The sequence below is a fragment of the Mustela lutreola genome, chromosome 5 (assembly GCF_030435805.1).
Source record: "Mustela lutreola isolate mMusLut2 chromosome 5, mMusLut2.pri, whole genome shotgun sequence".
NCBI classification, from domain to species: domain Eukaryota; kingdom Metazoa; phylum Chordata; class Mammalia; order Carnivora; family Mustelidae; genus Mustela; species Mustela lutreola.
In genome coordinates this window covers 105,499,243-105,504,294 of record NC_081294.1, presented here as the reverse complement: position 1 = coordinate 105,504,294, position 5,052 = coordinate 105,499,243, and the positions used below count along the sequence as shown (strand labels likewise).

The following is a 5,052-nucleotide window of genomic DNA, read 5'->3' as shown; positions in this document are numbered from 1 at the left end:
CTGTGTTTGTTTCTTGTTGGTGCCATAGCTAATAATCCATTACCAAAATCAAAATTCATGGAGATTTGTTCCTATGTTTTGTTCTGAGAGTTTTATAGTTTCAGCCCTCCCATTAGGTCTCTGATCCATTCTGAGTTTTTGTATACAGTGTGAGGTGAGTGTTCACCTTACCCTTACACTTGAGAGATTCCTATAAATTGGTTATGTGATATTGACCGAAAAGTAAGACTTGGATCATTAGACACTTGGTCTCTGCCGGAACTTCCCTCTCACCAAATGATTCCATCATGACTTTGTCTTCATGTGGGATGTAGTCCCAAATAAGTTCTCTCAAGATTTAAATAAGTGGCACCTGGGTGGCTCAGTCAGTTAAGTGTGTGACTCCTGATTTTGGCTGAGATCATGATCTCAGGGTTGTGAGAGCTAACGCCACCACGTCAGGCTCTGTGCTGGGTGTAGAGCCTGCTTAAGATTCTCTCTCTCCCTCACCTTCTGCTCCTCCCCTCCCCTCTTTAAAAAACAAAACATGGGGCGCCTGGGTGGCTCAGTGGGTTAAGCCGGTGCCTTCGGCTCGGGTCATGATCTCAGGGTCCTGGGATCGAGTCCCGCATCGGGCTCTCTGCTGAGAGCCTGCTTCCCTCTCTCTCTCTCTCTGCCTGCCTCTCCATCTACTTGTGATTTCTCTCTGTCAAATAAATAAATAAAATCTTTAAAAAAAAAAAAAAAAAACAAAAAAAAAACAAAAAAAAAAACAAAACATGTATGTGTGTGTGTGTATAAAACCTAGTAATGAATCTTCTAAAAGCGTTTTTTGGTTTTTTTTTTAAGATTTTATTTATTTATTTGATAGAGAGATCACAAGTAGGCAGAGAGCAGACAGAGAGAAAGGGGGAGAAACAGTCTCCCCACTGAGCAGAGAGCCCGAATGTGGGACTCGATCCCAGGACCCTGGGATCATGACCTGAGCCGAAGGAGGAGGCTCAAACCACTGAGCCACCCAGGCACCCTAAAAGCGTTTTCTTATCATCCAACAGCCTCATAGAATGTTTGGTTAGGCCACTTTATTAGAAAAATGGCCTACAATGAAAGCCTGGGCTTGCTTAAGTCTTGGACAGTAAACACCAAAATACAAATCAACATTTAGTTCTTACACTCCACCACTACCCAGAATGGCCCAATATAATAACAGAACTTTGGACTTCATAAGATGTCATAAACTATTGATAATAATTTCCATAAAGATTTGTGAGATTTGGGTTATAAAAAGTATAATAAAACTATAAATTCATTAAAATTCGATTTATGCATATAAACAAGCATTAGTAAATGGTTTTATTTTACTCTGTTGAAAAATGAGAGAAATTAATCCATTTTCTCAGGTACCTCTTTCCTGGCATTGCTACCTTCAGGCATTGGCAAGTTTCCTTCACTTACAATGTCACGAGTGTGGAAATTTTAGGAAGTGTTCTGGGCTGAGAGAAAGAGAATCTATGCTTTTGGACCACAGCCAATTTCAGACAAAGGATAAGAAAGATTTAACAATTTGTTTTCTAAGTTTGAAATGTTTCTCCTGAATTCCTTTTGTGTTATCAGTAAACATGGTAGTTGCTTTTTCTTTTGAGGTCTCTGAGGTTAAAATGCACTTTGAATGATTGTTTACTCTTGAACAGGCATATCATATTGTCTTTCATCCTATGCTGAAATGGCTACTTTCCACCAGGTCAAAGAAAGTTCAGGTTTCTAAGGGAACTTTGCACTGACAGATAGAGTCCCACATTAGAAGACATAGAGATGGTTTCTGATGTGGCTTTATTTTTAGGATGGTTTTATTGATTACTTTCATGTTAATTTCATCCCATCAGCAATCAATAAGTGCATAACTTAATTTTGACTTGAGAATCAATAATTTCATTAGGATTTGGAGGCCTTCTCTTGTTTACATAGTTATGGAACTTTCTCAAGTAGTGTTGTGTATAAGTGCAAAAGAACAGCTCAAAACATTTCCTTTAGTTATTAAGTTACTGAACTAATTAATGAGGTGATGCCCTTCAGGAATACTGGTTTAGACAACTGGTAAGTTTCACATGTCCCATAATAAATGGCAATGATATTTGATTCATTCAGCTTGTCTAGAGAGTCTCCCAGCCTCCAACAGAGCCTGGATGGTGAAGTCCCCTGGAGGAAGCTTTCCCACAGCTGTTAAATATTTTTCATGTGGCTGGAAAGCACTCAGTATACTGAGATTTATCAGGACTATCAACTGTTAGTAGAGTCTGATTGACTGAGATAGAGGTTGGTGTCTTCTACTGCCTGAAGGCCTGCCCTTGGCTTGGGTGCCAAGGAAGGTATAAGGGGGCTCAACTCCACAATCTGGTGGCAAAGCAAAGGATTTGACACTGCTCTTTAACTTTTTCAGTAGGGAATCTCCCATTTTGCATATCTGGGGCCCAAGGCCCTATGCCCTCTGTAGGAGTGCTGATCATAATGACTTCATCTTTGGCCCTCCATCTTGTTTGTATTCATCTGATGACCTCTCTTAAGGCTGCATGTTCTCAAATTTAATATATATACCTTAGAAATGCCCACTAAGGTCAGGATGGGCAGAGGCTTGTTTTGGCTTTCCATGAATCTGTTCAAGATAACACCATCTTTCCCCTTCCTGACATACAGGGAATGCTACAAAGATGTCATTAAAGGTTGGCATTACTACAAACCCTCTGATCTCACTATAGTGCCCTTCTGCATGTCCCCTCACTCTGTAAAATCTGGACTAAGTTCCAGACTTTTTTGAGAAGAACTGTGCAGCTGCCATGGCTTGTCCTCTGCTAGATCTGTCCACCTTCCCCTGTACACCCCCCACCCACTGCCAAGACACACGCCTCCATCCATAATTTACCCTGATTAAAACTCTGTGTCCACTGAATGGAGTCGCTTGATTTGTTCTCTGGTCTCAAAAGGCCTTCTTAGCTTGGGGGCTACTTTATTATTACCCGTTCACCTTCTAACATGCTCCTATGAGGGGTACATCACATTTTCCATGCCTCCACTGGAATCTCGTTGCTTGTCCCATGTTTACTGCCTCTGTGGCCAACACCACCTGTCACATATGAACCTGGAAGCTATCCTTGGCTTGATTTCCTTCACTGACCACCCAGTGGGTGCTGTAAACCTTCCACCAGAACCAATGTAGAACCACTCTCCCAGAAGACAGGTCTCTCTGTCTCTGGTCTCGTTCTCATCCAGCCCCTCTCCTCCCACAGCAGGCAGAACAACCTAAGACAAGACTGGACCATCCTGGGATTGAAAACTTTCATTGGCTTCCTGGAGGACCACAGGATGAACTTCTTAATGGGATTTGCAGGATTGTTGAGGTTCCTACTGACATCCACACCCCTGCCCCAGCCAATTTCTTCTCATCTCTCACTTTTCTCTGTGTGTTCCTCAGCCCTGTACTTGCTGGTGCTTCCGGCCCTTGTGCAAGCAGTCTCGTTCGTCTGAGTTGACTGCCTTCCTTGTGAACTCCTACTCACCCCTGAAAACCTCCTGTAACACTCTTTCTACTGGTTTTCAATTAGCAATAATCGCGCCTCGGGTAAACCTGATTGGCTACGATACTGCCTCTGCGCAAAGCTCTTCCTACTGGTTTTCAATGCTGATGAGCTTCTTTGGCACCTGCTGTTTAGCATAGCACTTTCCCCAGAACCTTCTCTGTCACTTCAAAAGGCTGGGGGCCTATAGAAGGCTAAACATTCCAACTTTATATCCCCAGGTTTGGCATGAAGCTCAGCACTGTGTATTAGATGAACACTCTGCATTCCAGCTATTTATTTAATTTTGGTCCCCCTGGCAAGCCTAACATGCACTGGTCTTCATTGACCTGTATCCATTCACTAGATCTTAAGCTCTTTGAGGATAGAGCCCATGCTCAGTCATCCTTGGATCCCCCTTACACACAGTTTGCAAATGTTCACCAAAATTAGTTCTGGTTGTTGATAGTACAACCATTTCCCCTATCATTTTTTTCTTAACTTCTGTTCATAAACTGAGATATATTTCACATACCATAAAACCTACTCAAGAATCCAGTTCTGTAGTTTTTCAGATACTCAGAAAACTGTGCCACCATCACCACGATCAAATTTTAGGACATTTTTGGTGCCCCCAAAAGAAATTCATACCCATCAGCAGTCACTCCTCACTTCCCTCTACCCCCACTCTACACCCCATCATGAGGCAACCATGAAACTATTTTCTGTCTCTATCGATTTGCATATTTTAGACATTTCATATGAATGGAATCATACCATCTGTGTTCTTTTGTTAGCAGCTTCTTGTACTTAGCATAATGTTTTCAAAGTTCATTCATGTTAATAGCATATGTACCACTTCATTTTTATTGCTGAATAATCTAATAAGTGTATATAGTATGCATATACCACTTTTTATGTACCCATTCATCAGTTGATGGATATTTGGGTTTCCACTTTTTTGGCTGCTATGAATAACTGGCTTGGACATTGTGTATAGGTTTTTGTGTGGACCTGTTTTTATTTCTCTTCCGTATATATCAAGAGAGGAATTTCTGGGTCATACGGTAGTTTCATATTCACCTTTTGAGGCATATCAATGTATCTCCAAGTGGCTGTACCATTTACAGTCCCACCAGCAGTGTATGAAGGTTTTGACTTCTCTACATTCTTACCAACCCTTGTTATTTTCTGTCTTCTCTATTTGAATCATAGTGGTATGTGTAGTGTTGTTTTCATTTGCATTTTCTTTTTCTTTCTTTCTTTTTCTCTTTCTCTCTTTCCTTAAGAGAGAGCAAGTAAGAGAGAGGGACAGGGAAAAAGAGAGAGAACATGCAAAGCCAAGGAGGGGCAGAAAGAGAAGAAGAATCCCAAGCAGATGCCATACCCAGAGCACCCTGAGATCTGACCTCAGCCAAAACCAAGAGTCCCAGGCTGAGCCACCCAGAGGCACCTTGTTTGCATTTTTATGATTACTAATGATGGTGAGCATCTTTTCAGGTGCTAATTAGCTATTTATATATAT

General features: G+C 41.5%; 1 pseudogene; it reads right to left on the bottom strand.

Annotated features, from left to right (window-relative positions):
- Nucleotides 1-3,552: 3,552 nt before the first annotated feature.
- Nucleotides 3,553-3,632, bottom strand: LOC131832778 (U4 spliceosomal RNA; annotated as a pseudogene).
- Nucleotides 3,633-5,052: the final 1,420 nt, after the last annotated feature.